The sequence below is a fragment of the Mustelus asterias genome, unplaced genomic scaffold (genome assembly GCF_964213995.1).
Source record: "Mustelus asterias unplaced genomic scaffold, sMusAst1.hap1.1 HAP1_SCAFFOLD_36, whole genome shotgun sequence".
Lineage (NCBI taxonomy): Eukaryota > Metazoa > Chordata > Chondrichthyes > Carcharhiniformes > Triakidae > Mustelus > Mustelus asterias.
Genome location: NW_027590118.1, coordinates 4371374 through 4398218, shown reverse-complemented (window position 1 = coordinate 4398218; position 26845 = coordinate 4371374).

Here is a 26845-nt window from a genome sequence, read left to right as displayed (position 1 = left end):
AGGGGGAACTCCAAATGACATGTGGAACTCCTAACTTACAGGGGGTACTCTAAATTCAGAGGGGGCACTCCTACTTGTCAGGGGTCACTCCTAAATGGCTGGGAACATTCCATAATGACAGCGAGCAGTCCGAATTGACAGCGGGCACTCCTAAATGACAGAGGGCAATCCTCACTGACAGGGGGGACTCCTAAATGACAGGGGGCACTCTTCATTGACAGGGGGCAATCCTTATTGACAGGGTGCACTCCTCATTGACATAGTACACTCCAATTGACAGGGGGCACTCCTCATTGACAGGGTGCACTCCTCATTGACATCGTGCACTCCAATTGACAGGGGGCACTCCTCATTGAAAGGGTGCACTCCTAATTGACGGGGTGCACTCCAATTGACACGGTGGCACTCCAAATTGACAGGGTGCACTCCTAATTGACAGGGGGCACTCCTAATCGACAGGGGCATTCCGAATTGACAGGGGCCCTCCTCATTGACAGGCGGCACTCCTCATTGACAGCGGGCGCTCCTCATTGACAGGGGTCGCTCCAAATGTCACAGTGGCACTCCTAATTGACAAGGGGCACTCCTAATTGACAGGGGCAGACCTAATTGACAGGGGGCACACCTCAATGACAGGGGGGCACTCCTCATTGAAAGCCGGCGCTCCTCATTGACAGGGGGCGCTCCTCTGTGACAGAGGTCGCTCCTAATTGGCAGGGGCACTCCTAATTGACAGGGGGCGCTCCTAACTGACAGGGGCTGCTCCTAAGAGACAGGGGGAGTTCCTTACTGACAGGGGAACCCCAATTGAAAGGGGATACACCTAATTGACTGAGGGCACTCCTCATTGACAGGGGGCACTCGTCATTGACAGGGGGCAATCCTCATTGACAGGGGGCATTCCTCATTGACAAGGGGATCTCCACATTGGAAGGGGGCACACCTCATTGACAGGGGGAACTCTTCATTGACATGGGGGCAATCATAACTAACAGGGGGAGACTTCTCATTGACGGTGGGGCACCCTTCATTGACGGGGGGGGGGCACGCATCATTGACTGGGTCACTCCTCTCATTGACTGGTGGGCCTCCTCTTTGACGTGGGGGAATCCTCATTGACGGGGATGCACTCCTCATTGACAGTGGGGCACTCGTCCTTGAGCGGGGGGGGGGCACTCCTCATTGACAAGGGCCACTAAATATTGACTGGGGAACTCCTCATTGACAGCGGGCACTCCTAATTGACAAGGGCCTCTCCTTATTGACATGGGGCAGTCCTAATTTACAGGGGCGCTCCTAATTGCAAGGGAACACTCCTCATTGAGTTGGGGCACTGCGCATTGGGATGGGCCCCCCATGATTGACAGGGGGCACTCCCTATTGTCAGCGGGCACTCATTATTGACAGTGGGCACTTCTAATTGACAGGGGGCACTCAAAATATCAGGGGGCGCCCCAATTGAAGGGGGCACTCCAATTTACACGGGGTACTCCAATTGACAGGGGGACTTCCATTGACAGGGGGACTCCAATTGACAGGGGAAACTCGTAACTGACAGGGGGCACTCCTCATTGGCAGCGGGCACTCCTAATTGACAGGGCGCACTCGTAATTGGCAGGGGACAGTCCTAATTGACAGGGTGCACGACTAATTGACAGGGGTCACTCCTCATTGACAGGGGGCACTCTTCATTGACAGGGGGCACTCCTCATTGACAGGGGGCACTCCTCATTGACTGGGGGAACTCCTCATTGGCATGAGGCCCTCCTGATTGACATGGGGTACTCTTAATTGACATGGGGCACTCCTAATTGACAGGAGGTAGTCCTTATTGACAGGGGGTACTCCCTATTGACAGCGCGCACTCATTATTGACAGTAGGCAGTTCTAATTTACTGAGGGCACTCAAATTGGCAGGGGGCGCCCCAATTTACAGGGTGACTCCAATTGACACGGGGCACTCCAATTGACAGGGAGTACTCCAATTGACAGGGGACGCCAATTGACATGGGAAACTTGGAACTGACAGGGGGCACACCTCATTTGCAGGGGGCACTCCTAATTGACAGGGTGCACTCGTAATTACCAGGGGACAGTCCTAATTGACAGGGTGCACGACTAATTGACAGGGGGTACTCCAAATTGACAGGGAGCAGTCCGAATTGACAAGGGTACTCCAAATTGACAGGGGGATCAACAAATTGACAGGGGTCACTCCTAATTGTCAGGGGTCGGTCACTCCTACGTGTCAGGGCACACTCTAAAATGACATCGGGAACACCTAATTGGCAGGGGGCACTCATAACTGACAGAGGGAGCTCTTAACTGACAAGGGGCACTCTTAAATGAAAGGGGGTACTCCGAATTGACAGCGGCACTCCTAAATGACAGGGGGCACTCCAAAATGATAGGGGACACTCCTAATTGACAGGGGGCACTCTACATTGACAGGGGGCAATCCTTATTGACAGGGTGCACTACTCATTGGCATCGGGCACTCCTAATTGACATGGAGGCCTTCCTAATTGATAGGGGGCACACGTCATTGACAGGGGGCACTCCTCATTGACAGGAGGCAATCCAAATTGGCATGGGGCACTCCTAACTGACATGGGGCACACCTAATTGACATGGGGCATTCCTCATTGACAAAGGGAGTATTCCTGATTGACAGGGGGCACTCCTAGTTGTTAGGAGGGCCTCTTAATTGACACGGGACGCTACTCATTGATCGGGGGAGCTCGTAGTTGACAAGGGGCACTCCTAATTGAAAAAGGGCACTCCAAATTGAAGGGGAGACTCCTAATTGACAGGGGGCCATCCTAATTGACATGGGGCACACCTAATTGACATGGGGCATTCCTCATTGACAGGGGGCACTCTTCATTGACAGGGGGCAGTCCTAATTGGCAGCGGTAACTCCGAATTGGCAGGGGGCATTCCTAACTGTCAGGTGGAGCTCCGAATTGACAAGGCGCACAACTTATTGAAAGTAGACTGCATTGGGATAACTTTGAATTTGTATAATGTCTGGAATGATACTGGAAACTTATACATCTGATTTGCTAAGTGTAATTTTACAAAATGTAAATTTTAAATTTAATTGACAGGGGTTACTGCTAATTGACAGGGGGCAATCCAATTGGAAAGGGGGCACTCCTAACTGACAGGTGGCACTCCTAATTAACAGGTGGCACTCCTCATTGACAGGGGGCACTCCTCATTGACAGGGGCTCTCGTCATTGACAGGGTGCACTCCTAATTGGCAGCGGTTACTCCTAATTGACAGGGGCCACTCCACATTTATAGGGGGCAATCCTCTTTGACGGTGGGCCACTCCTCATTGACAGGGGGCACTCCTCTTTGAAAGGCTGCACTCCTCATTGACAGGGCGCACTCCGAATTGGCACGGGACTCTCCTAATTGACATGGGGCAATCCTCATTGACATGGGGAACTCCTCATTGAAATGGGGCACTCCTCATTGGCACGGGACGCTCCTAATTGACATGGGGCATTTCTCATTGACAGGGGACAGTCTTCATTGACAGGGTGCACTCCTAATTGGCAGCGGTCACTCCTAATTTGCAGGGGACACTCCTAATTGGCAGGGGGGCATTCCTAGCAGCCAGGGGAGCTCCTAACCGACAAGGGGCACTCGTTATTGATAGACGGAATTCCTCATTGACAGGGGGCACCTACCCATTGACAGGGGGCAATCCAAATTGAAAGGGGGCCCTCCTAATTGACATGGGGCACTCCTCATTGACAAACGGAGTATTCCTGATTGACAGGGGGCACTCCCAGTTGTTAGGAGGGCCTCTTAATTGACACGGGACGCTACTCATTGATGGGGGGAGCTCGTAGTTGACAAGGGGCACTCCTGATTGAAAAGGGGCACTCCAAATTGACGGGGAGACTCCTAATTGACAGGGGGCCATCCTAAATGACCTGGGGCACACCTAATTGACATGGGGCATTCCTCATTGACAGCGGACACTCTTCATTGACAGGGGACAGTCCTAATTGGCCGCGGTAACTCTGAATTGGCAGGGGGCATTTCTAACTGTCAGGTGGAGCTCCGAATTGACAAGGGGCACAACCTATTGAAAGTAGACTGCATTGGGATAACTTTGAATTTGTATAATATCTGGAATGATACTGGAAACTTACACATCTGATGTGCTAAGTGTAATTTTACAAAATGTAAATTTTAAATTTACTTGACAGGGGTTACTGCTAATTGACAGGGGAAAATCCAATTGGATAGGGGGCACTCCTAACTGTCAGGTGGCACTCCTAATTAACAGGTGGCACTCCTCACTGACGGGGGGCACTCCTCATTGACAGGGGGCACTCGCCCTTGACAGGGTGCACTCCTAATTGGCAGCGGTTACTCCTAATTGACAGGGGCCACTCCACATTTATGTGGGGCACTCCTCTTTGACGGTGGGGCACTCCTCATTGACAGGGGGCACTCCACATTGAAAGACCGCCCTCCTCATTGAAAGGGCACACTCCTAATTGGCACGGGACTCTCCTAATTGACATGGGGCAATACTCATTGACATGGGGCACTCCTCATTGAAATGGGGCACTCCTCATTGGCAGCGGTCACTCGTAATTTGCAGGGGTCACTCCTAACGGGCAGGGGGCATTCCTAACATCCAGGGGAGCTCCTAATTGACAACGGGCACTGCTTATTGATAGACGGAATTCCTCATTGACAGGGGGCACTACTCATTGACAGGGGGCAATCCAAATTGAAAGGGGGCCCTCCAAATTGACATGGGGCACTCCTAATTGACATGGGGCGTTCCTCAATGACAGGTGGCACTCATTGGCAGCGGTCACTCCTAATTCGCAGGGGGCATTCCTAACTGGCAGGGGGAAATAACTAATTGACAAGTGGCGCTCCTAATTGACAGGGAGGCAATCCAAATTGAAAGGGGGCACTCCTAATTAACAGGGGGCACTCCTCATTGACAGGGAGCGCTCCTAATTGACAGGGGGCACTCCTAATTGGCACGTGACACTACTCATTGACGAGGAGGGGGGGTGCACCACTAATTGAAAGGCGTCACTCCTAATTGAACGGTGCCACTCCTAATTGACGGGGGGAAGCTCCTAATTGATAAGGGGCAGTGCTAATTGGAAGGAGGCACTCCACATTGATAGGGGAGACTCTTAATTGACGGGGTGCACTCCTAATCGACAGGGGGTACTCCTCATGGATCGTGGGCACTCCTCATTGCCAGGGGGCAATCCTCATTGACAGGGGAGTACTCCTTATTGACATGGCGCACTCTTAACTGACAGGGGGCACTCCTAACTGACATGGGGCACTCCTAACTGACATAGGGCACTCGTAATTGAGATGGGGCATTCCTCATTGACAGGGAGCATTCCTGATTGACAGGGGGCACTCCTAGTTGACAGGAGGGACTCCTAATTGACACGGGACGCTACTCATTGATGGGGGGCACAACTAATTGAAACGGCCCGCTCCTAATTGTCCGGGGCCACCCCTAATTGACAGGGGGAGCTCCGAGATGACAAGGGGCACTCCTAATTGAAAGGGGGCACTCCAAATTGACAGGGGGACTACTAATTGACAGGGGGCACTCCTCATTGACAGAGGGCACTCCTCATCGACAGAGGGCGCTACGCATTGATGGGGGCACTCCGCATTTACAGGGGGCACTCCTCATTGACATGGGTAACTCCTAATTGACATGAGGCATTCATCATTGACAGGGGGCATTCCTGATTGACAGCGGGCACTCCTGATTGACACGGGACACTACTCATTTACGGGCGGTACTAATAATTTAAAGGGGTCACTCCGAATTGACAGGGGGAGCTCCTAATTGACAGAGGGCACTCCTGATCGACAGTGGGCAATTCTCATGGACAGTGGGCACTACACATTGTTAGGGGGCTCTCCTCAATGACGGTGGGGCACTGTTCATTGACGGGGGGGGGGGGGGAAACTACTCATTGACAGGGGGAACTCCTCTTTGACAGGGGGCACTCCTAATTGACAGGGGGCGCTCCTAATTGACAGGGGGCATTCCTAAATGTCGGGGAACACTACTCATTGACAGTGGTCTCACGTCATTGACAGGGGGCACTCTTCATTGACATGGGGAACTCCTCATTGACATGGGGCATTCCTCATTGACGGTGGGCACTCCGTATTGACAGGGGACACTTCGAATTGACAGGGGCCACTCCTAATTGACAAGGGGCACTCCAAATTCAAACGAGGCACTGCTAATTGACAAAGGGGAACGCCTCATTGACAGAGAACTCCTCATTGACAGGGGGCACTCCTAATTGACAAGGGGAACTCCTAATTGACAAGGGGAACTCCTAATTGACAGGGTCTAGTCCTAATTGACATGGGACACTACAAATTGACGGGGGGAACTCCAATTGAAATGGGGAACTCCTCATTGACAGGGGGTACTCTCAACTGACAGGGGGCACTCCTACCTGTCTGGGGTCACTCCTAAATGGTAGGGGACGTTCGTAATTGTCAAGGGTCACTCCTAATTGGCAGGGAACACTCCATAATGACAGAGGGCACTCCTAAATGACAGAGGGCAATCCTCACTGACAGGGGGGACTCCTAAATGACAGGGGGCACTCTTCATTGACAGGGGCCAATCCTTATTGACAGAGTGCACTCCTCATTGACATAGTGCCCTCCAATTGACAGGGGGCACTCCTCATTGACAGGGTGCACTCCTAATTGACGGGGTGCACTCCAATTGACACGGTGGCAATCCAAATTGACAGGGGGCACTCCTAATTGACAGGGGCAGTCCGGATTGACAGGGGCCCTCCTCATTGACAGGGGGCACTCCGCATTGACAGCGGGCGCTCCTCATTGACAGGGGTCGCTCCAATTGACACAGTGGCACTCCTAATTGACAAGGGGCACTCCTAATTGCCAGGGGACAGTCCTAATTGACAGCGGGCGCACCTCATTGAAAGGGGTCGCTCCTCTATGACTGACGTCGCACCTAATTGTCAGGGGGCGGTCCTAACTGACAGGGGGCGCTCCTAACTGACAGGGGGTGCTCCTAACAGACAGGGGGCGCTCCTTACTGACAGGGGGCACCCCAATTGAAAGGGGATACTCCTAATTGACTGAGGGCACTCCTCATTGACGGGGGCACTCGTCATTGACAGGGGACAATCCTCATTGACAGGGAGCATTCCTGATTGACAGGGGGCACTCCTAGTTGACAGGAGGGACTCCTAATTGACACGGGACGCTACCCATTGATGGGGGGCACAACTAATTGAAACGGCCCGCTCCTAATTGTCCGGGGCCACCCCTAATTGACAGGGGGAGCTCCGAGATGACAAGGGGCACTCCTAATTGAAAGGAGGCACTCCAAATTGACAGGGGGACTACTAATTGACAGGGGGCACTCCTCATTGACAGAGGGCACTCCTCATCGACAGAGGGCGCTACGCATTGATGGGGGCACTCCGCATTTACAGGGGGCACTCCTCATTGACATGGGTAACTCCTAATTGACATGAGGCATTCATCATTGACAGGGGGCATTCCTGATTGACAGCGGGCACTCCTGATTGACACGGGACACTACTCATTTACGGGGGGCACTAATAATTTAAAGGGGTCACTCCGAATTGACAGGGGGAGCTCCTAATTGACAGGGGGCACTCCTGATCGACAGTGGGCAATTCTCATGGACAGTGGGCACTACACATTGTTAGGGGGCTCTCCTCAATGACGGTGGGGCACTGTTCATTGACGGGGGGGGGACTACTCATTGACAGGGGGATCTCCTCTTTGACAGGGGGCACTCCTAATTGACAGGGGGCGCTCCTAATTGTCAGGGGGCATTCCTAAATGTCGGGGAACACTACTCATTGACAGTGGTCTCATGTCATTGACAGGGGGCACTCTTCATTGACATGGGGCACTCCTCATTGACATGGGGCATTCCTTATTGACATTGGGCACTCCGTATTGACAGGGGACACTTCGAGTTGACAGGGGCCACTCCTAATTGACAAGGGGCACTCCAAATTCAAACGAGGCACTGCTAATTGACAAAGGGGAACGCCTCATTGACAGAGAACTCCTCATTGACAGGGGGCACTCCGAATTGACAAGGGGAACTCCTAACTGACAAGGGGAACTCCTAATTGACAGGGTCCAGTCCTAATTGACATGGGACACTACAAATTGACGGGGGGAACTCCAATTGAAATGGGGAACTCCTCACTGACAGGGGGTACTCTCAACTGACAGGGGGCACTCCTACCTGTCAGGGGTCACTCCTAAATGGTAGGGGACGTTCGTAATTGTCAAGGGTCACTCCTAATTGGCAGGGAAAACTCCATAATGACAGAGGGCACTCCTAAATGACAGAGGGCAATCCTCACTGACAGGGGGGACTCCTAAGTGACAGGGGGCACTATTCATTGACAGGGGGGGGCAATCCTTATTGACAGGGTGCACTCCTCATTGACATAGTGCACTCCAATTGACAGGGGGCACTCCTCATTGAAAGGGTGCACTCCTAATTGACGGGGTGCACTCCAATTGACACGGTGGCAATTCCCATTGACAGGGGGCACTCCTCATTGACAGCGGGCGTTCCTCATTGACAGGGGTCGCTCCAATTGACACAGTGGCACTCCTAATTGACAAGGGGCACTCCTAATTGCCAGGGGACAGTCCTAATTGACAGCGGGCGCTCCTCATTGAAAGGGGTCGCTCCTCTATGACTGGGGTCGCACCTAATTGACAGGGGGTGCTCCTAACAGACAGGGGGCGCTGCTTACTGACAGGGGGCACCCCAATTGAAAGGGGATACTCCTAATTGACTGAGGGCACTCCTCATTGACGGGGGCACTCGTCATTGACAGGGGACAATCCTCATTGACAGGGGGCATTCCTCATTGATAAGGGGCTCTCCACATTGATAGGGGGCACACCTCATTGACAGGGGGAACTCTTCATTGACATGGGGGCACTCATCATTGACTGGGGCGCTCCTCTCATTGACTGGTGGGCATTCCTCTTTGATGTGGGGGAATCTTCATTGACGGGGATGCACTCCTCATTGACAGTGGGGCACTCCTCTTTGAGCGGAGGGGGCACCCCTCATTGACAAGGGACACTAAATATTGACTGGGGAACTCCTCATTGACAGGGGGCGCTCCTAATTGACATGGGCCGCTCCTCATTGAAAGGGGGCAGTCCTAATTTACAGGGGCGCTCCTCATTGCAAGGGGGCACTCCTCATTGAGTTGGGGCACTCCGCATTGGGATGGGCCCCCCCTGATTGACACGGGGAACTCCCAATTGACAGCGGGCACTCATTATTGACAGTGGGCACATCTAATTGACAGAGGGCACTCAAAATGCCAGGGGGCGCCCCAATTGAAGGGGGCACTCCCTATTGACACGGGGCACTCCAATTGACAGGGGGAGTCCAATTGACAGGGGGCGCCAATTGACATGGGGAACTCCTAACTGACAGGGGGCGCTCCTCATTGGCAGCGGGCACTCCTAATTGATAGGGCGCACTCGTAATTGAGAGGGGACAGTCCTAATTGACAGGGTGCACGACCAATTGACAGGGGTTACTCCTCATTGACAGGGCGCACTCCTCGTTGACAGGGGGCACTCCTCATTGACAGGGGGTACTCCTCATTGACAGCGGGCACTCCTCATTGGCAGGGGGCAATCCTTATTGACAGGATGCACTCCTAATTGGCATCGGGCACTCCTAATTGACATGTAGGCGCCCCTATTTGATAGGGGGTACTCGAACTGCCAGGGGCCACTCGAATTGACAGGGGGAACTCCAAATGACATGGGGAACTCCTAACTGACAGGGGGTACTCTTAATTGACAGGGGGCACTCCTACCTCTCAGGGGTCATTCCTAAATGGTAGGGGACGTTCGTAATTGTCAAGGGTCACTCCGAATTGGCAGGGAACACTCCATAATGACAGCGGGCACTCCGAATTGACAGCGGGCACTCCTAAATGATAGAGGGCAATCCTCACTGACAGGGGGGACTCCTAAATGACAGGGGGCACTCTTGATTGACAGGGGGCAATCCTTATTGACAGGGTGCACTCCTCATTGACATAGTGCACCCCAATTGACAGGGGGCACTCCTCATTGACAGGGTGCACTCCTCATTGACATCGTGCACTCCAATTGACAGGGGGCACTCCTCATTGAAAGGGTGCACTCCTAATTGACGGAGTGCACTCCAATTGACACGGTGGCACTCCAAATTGACAGGGGGCACTCCTAATTGACAGGGGGCACTCCTAATTGACGGGGGCAGTCCGAATTGACAGGGGCCCTCCTCATTGACAGGGGGCACTCCTCATTGACAGCGGGCGCTCCTCATTGACAGGGGTGGCTCCAAATGTCACAGTGGCACTCCTAATTGACAAGGGGCACTCCTAATTGACAGGGGCAGACCTAATTGACAGGGGGCACACCTCAAAGACAGGGAGCACTCCTCATTGACAGCGGGCGCTCCTCATTGACAGGGGTCGCTCCTCTCTGACAGGAGTCGCTCCTAATTGGCAGGAGGCACTCCTAATTGACAGGGGGCGCTCCCATTTGAAAGGGGATACTCCTAATTGACTGAGGGCACTCCTCATTGACAGGGGGCACTCGTCATTGACAGGGGGCAATCATCATTGACAGGGGGCATTCCTCATTGACAAGGGGCTCTCCACATTGGTAGGGGGCACACCTCATTGACGGGGGAACTCTTCATTGACATGGTGTCAATCATAACTAACAGGGGGTGACTCCTCATTGACGGTGGGGCACCCTTCACTGACGGGGGGGGGGGGGCACTCATCATTGACTGGGTCGCTCCTCTCATTGACTGGTGGGCACTCCTCTTTGACGTGGGGGAATCCTCATTGACGGTGATGCACTCCTCATTGACAGTGGGGCACTCGTCTTTGAGCGGGGGGGGGCAGTCCTCATTGACAAGGGTCACTAAATAGTGACTGGGGAACTCCTCATTGACAGCGGGCGCTCCTAATTGACATGGGGAAGTCCTAATTTACAGGGGCGCTCCTAATTGCAAGGGGCCACTCATCATTAAGTTGGGGCACTGCGCATTGGGATGGGCCCCCCCTGATTGACAGGGGGCACTCCCCATTGACAGCGGGCACTCATTATTGACATTGGGCACGTCTAATTGACAGGGGGCACTCAAAATGTCAGGGTGCGCCCCAATTGAAGGGGGCACTCAAATTGACACGGGGCACTCCAATTGACAGGGGGACTCCAATTGACAGGGGGACCCCAATTGACAGGGGGAACTCGTAACAGACAGGGGGCACTCCTCATTGGCAGCGGGTACTCCTAATTGACAGGGCGCACTCCTAATTGGCAGGGGACAGTCCTAATTGACAGGGTGCACGACTAATTGACAGGGGTCAATCCTCATTGACAGGGGTCACTCCTCATTGACAGGGGGCACTCCTCATTGACAGCGGGCACTCCTCGTTGACAGGGGGCAATCCCTATTGACAGGATGCTCTCCTCATTGGCATCGGGCACTCTTAATTGACATGTAGGCGCTCCTATTTGATAGGGGTCACTCCTGATAGACAGGCGGCACTCCTCATTGACAGGGGGCAATCCTCGTTGAAAGGGGGCACTCTTCATCACAGGGGGCACTCCCTATTGACAGGGGCCCTCCTCATTTAAAGGGGGCACTTTTCATTGTCAGCGGGCGCTCCTCATTGACAGGGGTCGCTCCAAATTTCACAGTGGCACTCCGAATTGACAAGGGGCACTCCTAATTGCCAGGGGCAGACCTAATTGACAGGGGGCACACCTCAATGACAGGGGGCTCTCCTCATTGACAGCGGGCGCTCCTCATTGACAGGGGTCGCTCCTCTATGACAGGGGTCGCTCCTAATTGTCAGGGGGGCTCCTAATTGACAGGGGGTGCTCCTAACTGACAGGGTGTGCTCCTAACAGACAGGGGGCGCTCCATACTGACAGGGGGCACCCCAATTGAAAGGGGATACTCCTAATTGACTGAGGGCACTCCTCATTGACAGGGGGCACTCGTCATTGACAGGGGACAATCCTCATTGACAGGGGGCATTCCTCATTGATAAGGGGCTCTCCACATTGATAGGGGGCACACCTCATTGACAGGGGGAACTCTTCAATGACATGGGAGCACTCATAACTAACAGGGGGAGACTCCTCATTGACTGTGGGGCACCCTTAATTAACGGGGGGCACCCCTTCATTGACTGGGGCGCTCCTCTCATTGACTGGTGGGCATTCCTCTTTGACGTGGGGGAATCCTCATTGACGGGGATGCACTCCTCATTGACAGTGGGGCACTCCTCTTTGAGCGGAGGGGGCACTCCTCATTGACAAGGGACACTAAATATTGACTGGGGAACTCCTCATTGACAGGGGACGCTCCTAATTGACAAGGGCCGCTCCTCATTGACAGGGGGCAGTCCTAATTTACAGGGGCGCTCTTAATTGCAAGGGGGCACTCCTCATTGAGTTGGGGCACTCCGCATTGGGATGGGCCCCCCTGATTGGCAGGGGGCACTCCCTATTGACAGCGGGCAATCATTATTGACAGTGGGCACTTCTAATTGACAGAGGACACTCAAGGTGTCAGGGGGCGCCCCAATTGAAGGGGGCAGTCCAATTGACACAGGGCACTCCAATTGATAGGGGGAGTCCAATTGACAGGGGGACTCCAATTGACAGGGGGAACTCCTAACGGACAGGGGGGCGCTCCTCATTGGCAGCGGGCACTCCTAATTGATAGGGCGCACTCGTAATTGAGCGGGGACAGTCCTAATCGACAGGGGTCACTCCTCATTGACAGGGGGCACTCCTCATTGACAGGGGGCACTCCTCATTGACAGGGGGCACTCCTCATTGACAGGGGGTACTCCTCATTGACAGCGGGCACTCCTCATTGACAGGGGGCAATCCTTATTGACAGGATGCATTCCTCATTGGCATCGGTGACTGCTAATTGACATGTAGGCGCTCCTATTTGATAGGGGTACTCGAACTGGCAGGGGCCACTCCAATTGACAGGGGGAACTCCAGTTGACATGAGGAACTCCTAACTGACAGGGGGTACTCTAATTTGACAGGGGGCACTCCTACTTCTCAGGGGTCATTCCTAAATGGTAGGGGATGTTCGTAATTGTCAGGGGTCACTCCAAAAAGGCTGGGAACACTCCATAATGACAGCGGGCACTCCGAATGGACAGCGGCCACTCCTAAATGATAGAGGGCAATCCTCACTGACAGAGGGGACTCCTAAATGACAGGGGGCACTCTTGATTGACAGGGGGCAATCCCTATTGACAGGGGGCACTCCTAATTGACAGGGGCAGTCCGAATTGACAGGGGCCCTCCTCATTGACAGGGTGCACTCCTCATTGACAGCGGGCGCTCCTCATTGACAGGGGTCGCTCCAAATGTCACAGTGGCACTCCTAATTAACAAGGGGCACTCCAAATTGACAGCGGCAGACCTAATTGACAGGGGTCACATCTCATTGACAGGGGGCAATCCTCGTTGAAAGGGGGCACTCTTCATTCACAGGGGGCACTCCCTATTGACAGGGGCCCTCCTCATTGACAGGGGGCACTCCTCATTGACAGCGGGCGCTCCTCATTGACAGGGCTCGCTCCAAATGTCACAGTGTCACTCCTAATTGACAAGGGGCACTCCTAATTGACAGGGGTAGACCTAATTGACAGGGGGCACACCTCAATGACAGGTGGCACTCCTCATTGACAGCGGGCGCTCCTCATTGACAGGGGTCGCTCCTCTATGACAGGGGTCGCTCCTAATTGTCAGGGGGCGCTCCTAATTGACAGGGGGCGCTCCTAACTGACAGGGGTGCTCCTAACAGACAGGGGGCGCTCCTTCCTGACAGGGGGCACCCCAATTGAAAGGGGATACTCCTAATTGACTGAGGGCAATCCTCATTGACAGGGGGCACTCGTCATTGACAGGGGGCAATCCTCATTGACAGGGGGCATTCCTCATTGATAACGGGCTCTCCAATTTGATAGGGGGCACACCTCATTGACAGGGGGAACTCTTCATTGACATGGGGGCACTCATAACTAACAGAGGGAGACTCCTCATTGACGGTGGGGCACCCATCATTGACGGGGGGCACTCATCATTGACTGGGGCGCTCCTCTCATTGACTGGTGGGCACTCCTCTTTGACGTGGGGGAATCCTCATTGACGGGGATGCACTCCTCATTGACAGTGGGGCACTCCTCTTTGAGCGGAGGGGGCACTCCTCATTGACAAGGGACACGAAATATTGACTGGCGAAATCCTCATTGACAGGGGGCGCTCCTAATTGACAAGGGCCGCTCCTCATTGACAGGGGGCAGTCCTAATTTACAGGGGCGCTCCTAATTGCAAGGGGGCACTCCTCATTGAGTTGGGGCACTCCGCATTGGGATGGGCCCCCCCCTGATTGACAGGGGGCTCTCCCCATTGACAACGGGCACTAATTATTGACAGTGGGCACTCAAAATGTCAGGGGGCGCCCCAATTGAAGGGGGCACTCCAATTGACACGGGGCACTCCAATTGACAGGGGGAGTCCAATTGACAGGGGGACTCCAATTGACAGGGGGAACTCCTAACTCACAGGCGGCACCCCTCATTGACAGGGGACACTCCTCATTGACAGCGGGCGCTCCTCATTGATAGGGGTCGCTCCAAATGTCACAGTGGCAATCCTAATTGACAAGGGGGACTCCGAATTGACAAGGGCAGACCTAATTGACAGGGGGCACACCTCATTGACAGGGGGCAATCCTCATTGAAAGGGTGCACTCCTAATTGACGGGGTGCAGTCCAATTGACACGGTGGCACTCCAAATTGACAGGGCGCACTCCTAATTGACAGGGGGCACTCCTAATTGACAGGGGCAGTCCGAATTGACAGGGGCCCTCCTCATTGACAGGGGCCCTCCTCATTGACAGGGGGCACTCCTCATTGACAGCGGGCGCTCCTCATTGACAGGGCTCGCTCCAAATGTCGCAGTGTCACTCCTAATTGACAGGGGGCACTCCTAATTGACAGGGGGTACGCCTCATTGACAGGGGCCTCCAAATTGACTGGGGGCACAACTAATTGTCGGGGGACACTACACAATGACAGGGGGCACTCCTCATTGATAGGGGAAACTCCATATTAGCATGGGGGACGCCTAATTGACATGGGGCACTCCTAATTGATTTGGGGCATTCCTCATTGGCAGGGGGCACTCCTTATTGACAGTGTCACACCTTATTGACAGGGGGCACTCCTTAATGATAGGGGGCACTCCTTATTGACGGGAGGGCACTCCTCATTGACAAGGGGACCTCCTCATTGACAGGTGGCTCCTAATTGACAGGGGGCACTCCTAATTGATAGGAGGCACTCCTAATTGACAGTGGGACCATCCTCATTGTCAGGGAGCACTCCTCATTGACGGGGGCACTCGTCATTGACAGGGGACAATCCTCATTGACAGGGGGCATTCCTCATTGATAAGGGGCTCTCCACATTGATAGGGGGCACACCTCATTGACAGGGGGAACTCTTCATTGACATGGGGGCACTCATCATTGACTGGGGCGCTCCTCTCATTGACTGGTGGGCATTCCTCTTTGACGTGGGGGAATCTTCATTGACGGGGATGCACTCCTCATTGACAGTGGGGCACTCCTCTTTGAGCGGAGGGGGCACTCCTCATTGACAAGGGACACTAAATATTGACTGGGGAACTCCTCATTGACAGGGGGCGCTCCTAATTGACAAGGGCCGCTCCTCATTGACAGGGGGCAGTCCTAATTTACAGGGGCGCTCCTCATTGCAAGGGGGCACTCCTCATTGAGTTGGGGCACTCCGCATTGGGATGGGCCCCCCCTGATTGACACGGGGAACTCCCAATTGACAGCGGGCACTAATTATTGACAGTGGGCACTTCTAATTGACAGAGGGCACTCAAAATGTCAGGGGGCGCCCCAATTGAAGGGGGCACTCCCTATTGACACGGGGCACTCCAATTGACAGGGGGAGTCCAATTGACAGGGGGCTCCAATTGACATGGGGAACTCCTAACTGACAGGGGGCGCTCCTCATTGGCAGCGGGCACTCCTAATTGATAGGGCGCACTCGTAATTGAGAGGGGACAGTCCTAATTGACAGGGTGCACGACCAATTGACAGGGGTTACTCCTCATTGACAGGGCGCACTCCTCATTGACAGGGGGCACTCCTCATTGACAGGGGGTACTCCTCATTGACAGCGGGCACTCCTCATTGACAGGGGGCAATCCTTATTGACAGGATGCACTCCTCATTGGCATCGGGCACTCCGAATTGACATGTAGGCGCCCCTATTTGATAGGGGGTACTCGAACTGCCAGGGGCCACTCCAATTGACAGGGGGAACTCCAAATGACATGGGGAACTCCTAACTGACAGGGGGTACTCTTAATTGACAGGGGGCACTCCTACCTCTCAGGGGTCACTCCTAAATGGTAGGGGACGTTCGTAATTGTCAAGGGTCACTCCGAATTGGCAGGGAACACTCCATAATGACAGCGGGCACTCCGAATTGACAGCGGGCACTCCTAAATGATAGAGGGCAATCCTCACTGACAGGGGGGACTCCTAAATGACAGGGGGCACTCTTGATTGACAGGGGGCAATCCTTATTGACAGGGTGCACTCCTCATTGACATAGTGCACCCCAATTGACAGGGGGCACTCCTCATTGACAGGGTGCACTCCTCATTGACATCGTGCACTCCAATTGACAGGGGGCACTCCTCATTGAAAGGGTGCACTCCTAATTGACGGAGTGCACTCCAATTGACACGGTGGCACTCCAAATTGACAGGGGGCACTCCTAATTGACAGGGGGCACTCCTAATTGACAGGGGCAGTCCGAATTGACAGGGGCCCTCCTCATTGACAGGGGGCACTCCTCATTGGCAGCGGGCGCTCCTCATTGACAGGGGTCGCTCCAAATGTCACAGTGGCACTCCTAATTGACAAGGGGCACTCCTAATTGACAGGGGCAGACCTAATTGACAGGGGCACACCTCAAAGACAGGGGGCACTCCTCATTGACAGCGGGCGCTCCTCATTGACAGGGGTCGCTCCTCTCTGACAGGAGTCGCTCAAATTGGCAGGAGGCACTCCTAATTGACAGGGGGCGCTCCTAACTGACAGGGGCTGCTCCTAACAGACCGGGGGCGCTCCTTACTGACAGGGGGCACCCCAATTGAAAGGGGATACTCCTAATTGACTGAGGGCACTCCTCATTGACAGGGGGCATTCCTCATTGACAAGGGGCTCTCCACATTGGTAGGGGGCACACCTCATTGACAGGGGGAACTCTTCATTGACATGGTGTCAATCATAACTAACAGGGGGAGACTCCTCATTGACGGTGGGGCACGCTTCACTGACGGGGGGGGCACTCATCATTGACTGGGTCGCTCCTCTCATTGACTGATGGGCACTCCTCTTTGACGTGGGGGAATCCTCATTGACGGTGATGCACTCCTCATTGACAGTGGGGCACTCGTCTTTGAGCGGGGGGGGGCACTCCTCATTGACAAGGGTCACTGAATAGTGACTGGGGAACTCCTCATTGACAGCGGGCGCTCCTAATTGACATGGGGAAGTCCTAATTTACAGGGGCGCTCCTAATTGCAAGGGGCCACTCGTCATTAAGTTGGGGCACTGCGCATTGGGATGGGCCCCCCCTGATTGACAGGGGGCACTCCCCATTGACAGCGGGCACTCATTATTGACATTGGGCACGTCTAATTGACAGGGGGCACTCAAAATGTCAGGGTGCGCCCCAATTGAAGGGGGCACTCAAATTGACACGGGGCACTCCAATTGACAGGGGGACTCCAATTGACAGGGGGACTCCAATTGACAGGGGGAACTCGTAACAGACAGGGGGCACTCCTCATTGGCAGCGGGTACTCCTAATTGACAGGGCGCACTCCTAATTGGCAGGGGACAGTCCTAATTGACAGGGTGCACGACTAATTGACAGGGGTCACTCCTCATTGACAGGGGTCACTCCTCATTGACAGGGGGCACTCCTCATTGACAGCGGGCACTCCTCATTGACAGGGGGCAATCCCTATTGACAGGATGCACTCCTCATTGGCATCGGGCACTCCTAATTGACATGTAGGCGCTCCTATTTGATAGGGGTCACTCCTGATAGACAGGCGGCACTCCTCATTGACAGGGGGCAATCCTCGTTGAAAGGGGGCACTCTTCAGTCACAGGGGGCACTCCCTATTGACAGGGGCCCTCCTCATTGACAGGGGGCACTTCTCATTGTCAGCGGGCGCTCCTCATTGACAGGGGTCGCTCCAAATTTCACAGTGGCACTCCGAATTGACAAGGGGCACTCCTAATTGCCAGGGGCAGACCTAATTGACAGGGGGCACACCTCAATGACAGGGGGCACTCCTCATTGACAGCGGGCGCTCCTCATTGACAGGGGTCGCTCCTCTATGACAGGGGTCGCTCCTAATTGTCAGGGGGGGGCTCCTAATTGAAAAGGGGGTGCTCCTAACTGACAGGGTGTGCTCCTAACAGACAGGGGGCGCTCCATACTGACAGGGGGCACCCCAATTGAAAGGGGATACTCCTAATTGACTGAGGGCACTCCTCATTGAGAGGGGGCACTCGTCATTGACAGGGGACAATCCTCATTGACAGGGGGCATTCCTCATTGATAAGGGGCTGTCCACATTGATAGGGGGCACACCTCATTGACAGGGGGAACTCTTCATTGACATGGGGGCACTCATAACTAACAGGGGGTGACTCCTCATTGACTGTGGGGCACCCTTCATTGACGGGGGGCACTCATCATTGACTGGGGCGCTCCTCTCATTGACTGGTGGGCATTCCTCTTTGACGTGGAGGAATCCTCATTGGCGGGGATGCACTCCTCATTGACAGTGGGGCACTCCTCTTTGAGCGGAGGGGGCACTCCTCATTGACAAGGGACACTAAATATTGACTGGGGAACTCCTCATTGACAGGGGGCGCTCGTAATTGACAAGGGCCGCTCCTCATTGACAGGGGGCAGTCCTAATTTACAGGGGCGCTCCTAATTGCAAGGGGGCACTCCTCATTGAGTTGGGGCACTCCGCATTGGGATGGGGCCCCCCTGATTGACAGGGGGCTCTCCCCATTGACAACGGGCACTAATTATTGACAGTGGGCACTTCTAATTGACAGAGGGCACTCAAAATGTCAGGGGGCGCCCCAATTGAAGGGGGCACTCCAATTGACACGGGGCACTCCAATTGACAGGGGGAGTCCAATTGACAGGGGGACTCCAATTGACAGGGGGAACTCCTAACTCACAGGCGGCACCCCTCATTGACAGGGGACACTCCTCATTGACAGCGGGCGCTCCTCATTGATAGGGGTCGCTCCAAATGTCACAGTGGCAATCCTAATTGACAAGGGGGACTCCGAATTGAAAAGGGCAGACCTAATTGACAGGGGGCACACCTCATTGACAGGGGGCAATCCTCATTGAAAGGGTGCACTCCTAATTGACGGGGTGCACTCCAATTGACACGGTGGCACTCCAAATTGACAGGGCGCACTCCTAATTGACAGGGGGCACTCCTAATTGACAGGGGCAGTCCGAATTGACAGGGGCCCTCCTCATTGACAGGGGCCCTCCTCATTGACAGGGGGCACTCCTCATTGACAGCGGGCGCTCCTCATTGACAGGGCTCGCTCCAAATGTCACAGTGTCACTCCTAATTGACAGGGGGCACTCCTAATTGACAGGGGGTACTCCTCATTGACAGGGGCCTCCAAATTGACTGGGGGCACTCCTAATTGTCGGGGGACACTACACAATGACAGGGGGCACTCCGCATTGATAGGGGAAACTCCATATTAGCATGGGGGACTCCTAATTGACATGGGGCACTCCGAATTGATTTGGGGCATTCCTCATTGGCAGGGGGCACTCCTTATTGACAGTGTCACACCTTATTGACAGGGGGCACTCCTTAATGATAGGGGGCACTCCTTATTGACGGGAGGGCACTCCTCATTGACAAGGGAGAAGGGGACCTCCTCATTGACAGGTGGCTCCTAATTGACAGGGGGCACTCCTAATTGATAGGAGGCACTCCTGATTGACAGTGGGACCATCCTCATTGTCAGGGAGCACTCCTCATTGACAGGGGCACTCGTCATTGACAGGGGACAATCCTCATTGACAGGGGGCATTCCTCATTGATAAGGGGCTCTCCACATTGATAGGGGGCACACCTCATTGACAGGGGGAACTCTTCATTGACATGGGGGCACTCATCATTGACTGGGGCGCTCCTCTCATTGACTGGTGGGCATTCCTCTTTGACGTGGGGGAATCTTCATTGACGGGGATGCACTCCTCATTGACAGTGGGGCACTCCTCTTTGAGCGGAGGGGGCACCCCTCATTGACAAGGGACACTAAATATTGACTGGGGAACTCCTCATTGACAGGGGTGCGCTCCTAATTGACAAGGGCCGCTCCTCATTGACAGGGGGCAGTCCTAATTTACAGGGGCGCTCCTCATTGCAAGGGGGCACTCCTCATTGAGTTGGGGCACTCCGCATTGGGATGGGCGCCCCTTGATTGACAGGGGGCACTCCCCATTGACAGCGGGCACTAATTATTGACAGTGGGCACTTCTAATTGACAGAGGGCACTCAAAATGTCAGGGGGCGCCCCAATTGAAGGGGGCACTCCCTATTGACACGGGGCACTCCAATTGACAGGGGGAGTCCAATTGACAGGGGGCTCCAATTGACATGGGGAACTCCTAACTGACAGGGGGCGCTCCTCATTGGCAGCGGGCAGTCCTAATTGATAGGGCGCACTCGTAATTGAGAGGGGACAGTCCTAATTGACAGGGTGCACGACCAATTGACAGGGGGTACTCCTCATTGACAGGGCGCACTCCTCATTGACAGGGGGCACTCCTCATTGACAGGGGGTACTCCTCATTGACAGCGGGCACTCCTCATTGACAGGGGGCAATCCTTATTGACAGGATGCACTCCTCATTGGCATCGGGCACTCCTAATTGACATGTAGGCGCCCCTATTTGATAGGGGTACTCGAACTGCCAGGGTCCACTCCAATTGACAGGGGGAACTCCAAATGAGATGGGGAACTCCTAACTGACAGGGGGTACTCTTAATTGACAGGGGGCATTCCTAACTCTCAGGGGTCACTCCCAAATGGTAGGGGACGTTCGTAATTGTCAAGGGTCACTCCTCATTGACAGGGGCCCTCCTCATTGACAGGGGGCACTCCTCATTGACAGCGGGCGCTCCTCATTGACAGGGCTCGCTCCAAATGTCACAGTGTCACTCCTAACTGACAGGGGGCACTCCTAATTGACAGGGGGTACTCCTCATTGACAGGGGCCTCCAAATTGACTGGGGGCACTCCTAATTGTCGGGGGACACTACACAATGACAGGGGGCACTCCTCATTGATAGTGGAAACTCCATATTAGCATGGGGGACTCCTAATTGACATGGGGCACTCCTAATTGATTTGGGGCATTCCTCATTGGCAGGGGGCACTCCTTATTGACAGTGTCACACCTTATTGACAGGGGGCACTCCTTAATGATAGGGGGCACTCCTTATTGACGGGAGGGCACTCCTCATTGACAAGGGGACCTCCTCATTGACAGGTGGCTCCTAATTGACAGGAGGCACTCCTAATTGATAGGAGGCACTCCTAATTGACATTGGGACCATCCTCATTGTCAGGGAGCACTCCTCATTGACAGGGGGCACGCATTTCTGACAGGGAGCTCTTCTAATTGACTGGGGGCACTCCAATTTACAGGGGGCACTCTTAATTGACAGGTGGCACTCCAATTGAAAAGGGGGCACTGCAATTGACAGAGGGCACTCCAATTAACAGGGGGCACGCTTAATTGACAGGGGGCACTGCAATTGACAGAGGGCACTCCAATTAACAGGGGGCACACTTTATTGACAGGGTGCACTCCAATGTCCAGAAGGGGCTCCAATTGACATGGCAGACTCATAATTACCAGGGGGCAATCCTAATTGGCAGCGAGAACTCGTTACTGGCAAGGGGCACTCCTAATTGTCAGGGGGTCTCGTAATTGACAGGGGTCAGTACTAATTGACAGGGGGTACTCCAGATTGTCAGTGGGCACTCCAAAGTGGCAGGGGGAACTCCAAATTGACAGAGCGGCACTCCTAACTGACAGGAGGAGCTCCTAATTGAAAAGGAGCACTCCTTATTGACATGGCAGACTCATAATTGACAGGCGGCAATCCTAATTGACAGGGGGCACCCCTCATTGACAGGGGGCACTCCTCATTGACATGGGGGCACTCCTAATTGGCAGGGGTCACTCCTAATGGTTAGAGTGCACACCTAACTGACAGCGGGTGATCCTAATTGACAAGGGGCACTCCAAATTGAAAGGGGGCAATCCTAATTGACACGGGGCACTCCAATTGACAGGGGGAACTCCAATTGACAGGGGGCAGTGCTAATTGACAGGGTGCACACCTCATTGACAACTGCACTCTTCATTGACAGGCAGCATTCCTCATTGACAGGGGCACTCCTCATTGACAGGGGGCACTCCCAATTGACATGGGGGGACTCCGAATTGACAGGGGTCACCGCTAGGTGACAGGGGACACTTCTGATTGACAGGGGGCACTCCTCATTGACAGGGGGCAATCCTCATTGTCAGGAGGCATTCCTGATTGACAAAGGGCGCTCGTAATTCACAGGGGGCACACCTAATTGACAGGTGGCACTCCTAAATCACAAGGGGCACTCTTCATTGACAGGGAGCACTCTTCATTGACAAGGGGTACTCCCGATTGGCAGGGGTCACTCCTAATTGGCAGGGCTCACTCCAAATTGGTAGGGGGCACACCTAATTGACAGGGGGCACACCGAACTTTCGGGGAGCTCCTAATTGACAAGGGGCACTCCTATTTGAAAGGGGGCAATCCTAATTGACACGGGGCACTCCAATTGACAGGGGGAACTCCAATTGACAGGGGGCACTCCTAATTGACACGGGGCACTCCAATTGACAGGGGGAACTCCAATTGACAGGGGGCACTGTTAATTGACAGGGGGCACACCTCATTGACAAGTGCACTCTTCATTGACAGGCAGCATTCCTCTTTGACAGGGGCACTCCTCATTGACAGGGGGTACTCCGAATTGACATGGGGGGACTCCGAATTGACAGGGGTCACCGCTAGGTGACAGGGGACACTTCTGATTGACAGGGGGCACTCCTCATTGATAGGGGGCGCTCCTCATTGATAGGGGGCAATCCTTATTGTCAGGGGGCACTCCTGATTGACAAAGGGCACTCGTAATTCACAGGGGGAACTCCAAATTGACAGGTGGCACTCCTAATTCACAAGGGGCACTATTTATTGACAGGGGGCACTCCTCCGTGACAAGGGGTACTCCCGATTGGCAGGGGTCACTCCTAATTGGCAGGGCTCACTCCAAATTAGTAGGGGGCACTGTCGGGGAGGTCCTAATTGACAAGGGGCACTCCTATTTGAAAGAGCGTACTCCTAATTGACAGGGGCACTCCTAATTCACAGGGGGCACTCCAATTGACAGGGGAACTCTAATTGACATGGGGCACTGCGAACTGACAGGGGGCACTCCTCATTCACAGGGGGCACTACAATTGACAGGGGGCACTCCAATTGACGGGGGCACTGCTAATTGACAGGGGGCACATCTCATTGACAAGTGCACTATTCATTGACAGGCGGCATTCCCCATTGACAGGGGCAATCCTCATTGACAGGGGGCACTCCCAATTGACTTGGGGGGACTCCTTATTAATAGCGGCACTTCTAATTAACAGGTGACACTCCAAAAGACAGGGGGCACTCGAATTGACAGGGGGCATTCGAATTGACAGGGGGCACTCGAATTGACAGGGGGCACTCGAATTGACAGGGGACACTCGAATTGACCGGGGACACTCCTATTTACAGGGGGCAATCCAATTGACAATGGCCACTCCTAATTGACAGTGGAAGCACCTAATGGACAGGGGGCACTCCTATCTGAAAGGGGCACTCCTAATTGACAAGGGGAACTGCTCATTGGCAGGGGCCTGCTCATTGACAGGGGGCACTCCAAATTGACACGGGACACTACTCATTGATGGGGGGCACAATTAATTGACAGGGGTCACTGCTATTTGACAGGAGCCACTCCTAATTTACAGGTGGAGCTCTTAATTGACAAGCGGCTCTCCTAATTGTAAAGGGGCACTCCTACTTGACATGGGGCAGTCGGAATTGTCGGGGGACAGTACTCATTGATATGGGGCACTCCTCATTAGCATGGGGAACTCCTAATTAACATGGGGCACTCCTAATTTATATTGGGCATTCCTCATTGACGGGGGGCATTCCTCATTGACAGGGGGCACCTCCTAATTTAAAGGGGGAACTCCTAATTGGCAGGGGGCATTCCTAACTGACAGGGGGAGCTCCGAATTGACAAGGGGCACTCCTAATTCACAGAATGCACTCCAAATTCTCGGGGGACACTACTAATTGACGGTGGCACTCCTAATTAACAGGGGACACTCCGAATTGACAGGGTACACTCCTCAATGACATGGGGCACCGTTAATTCGCATGGGGCACTCCTAATTGACATGGGGCACCCCGAATTGACAGGAGGCACTCCTTATTGAGAGTGGGCACTCCGTATTGACAGGGGGCACATCAAATTGACAGGGGGCACTCCAATGGACATGGGGCCATCATCATTGACAGGGGGCACTCCGAATTGACACGGGGAGCTCTAGATTGACAAGGGACACTCCTAATTGAAAGGGGGCACTCCTAACAGACAGGGGAGAGTCCTAATTGACAGGGGGCACTTCCCATGGACAGTGGGCATTCCTCATTTACAGGGCGCACTCATCATTGACAGGGGGCACCCCTCATTGACAGGGGCACTCCTCATTGACAGGGGCACTCCACATTGACAGGGGGCACTCCTAATTGGCAGGGGTCACTCCTAATTGGCAGGAGCATCTAATTGACAGGGGACCCTCCTAGGTGACAGGGGACACTCCTTATTGAGAGGGGGCGCTCCTAATTGACGGTGGTTCACTCCTCATTGACGGTGGGCACTCCTCATTGACAGTGGGGGCACTCCTCATTGATGGGGAGGCACTCGTCATTGACAGGCGGCACTCTTCATTGACAGTGGGTTCTCCTCATTGACAGGGGGCACTCCTAATTGGCAGGGGGCAGTCCTAATTGACATGGGGCCCTCCTAATTGACATGCGGCACTCCTCATGGACAGGGGGCAATCTTGATTGTCAGGAGGCACTCCTCATTGACAGGGGCACTCCTCATTGACAGGGGGCACTCCTAATTGACATGGGGCACTCCTAATTGCCATAGGGCATTCCTCATTGACAGGGGGCATTCCTCATTGAATGGGGCATCCACATTGACAGGGGGCACTCCTCATTGACAGTGGGCACTCCTAATTGTCAGGGGACACTACTCAATCACAGGGAACACTCCTCATTGATAGGGGGCACTCCTTATTAGCATGCGGGACTCCTAATTGATATGCGGCACTCCTCATTGACAGGGGGCACTCCTCATTGCCAGTGGCACTCGTTATTGACAGGGAGCACTCCTTATTGACAGGGGCATTCCTCATGACAGGGGACACTCCTAATTGAAAGGGGCCACTCATTATTGTCCGGGGCCACTCTTATTTGACAGGAGGAGCTGCTAATTGAGTAGGGACACTCCTAATTGAAAGGGGGCACTCCTAATAGATAGGGGAGAGTCATAATTGACAGGGACACTCCTAATTGGCAGCAATGACTCCTAATTGGCAGGGGTCACTCCTAAATGGCAGGGGGCATTCCTAACTGACAGGGGGAGCTCCTAATTGACAGGGGGCAATCCAACTTGAAAGGGGGCACTCCTCATTGACAGGGGGCACTCTTCACTGACAGGGGGTACTGCTCATTGACAGGGGCCACTCCTAATTGGCAGGGGCAATCCTAATTGACATGGGGCCCTCCCAATTGAGAGGGGGCACTCCAAATTGACACGGGACACTACTCATTGATGGGGGGGGGGCATTCCTCATTGACAGGGGACACTCCTGATTGACAGGGGACGTTCCTAATTGACAGGAGGGACTCCTAATTGACACTAATTGAAAGGGGTCACTCCTAATTGACCCAGGCCACTCCTAATTGACAGGGGGAGCTCCTAATTGACACGGGAAGCCCCTAATTGAAAGGGGGCACTCCTGATTGACATGGTGCACTCCAGATTGACAGGGGGCACTCCACATTTACAGGGGAGACTCTTAATTGACAGGGGCACTCCCCATGGACAGTGGGCGCTCCTCATTGACAGGTGCCAATCCTCATTGACATGGGGTTTCCTCATTGACAGGTGGCACTCCTCATAGACAGGGGGCAATCCTCTTTGACATGGGGCATTCCTCATTGACATGGGGCATTCCTCATTGACATGGGGCACTGCCAATTGACAGGGGAATTCTTATTTGACAGGAGGGACTCCTAATTGACCCGGGACTCTACTCATTGATGGGGGGCACAAGGATAATGAAACGGGTCGCTCCTAATTGACCGGGCACAGTTCTAATTGAC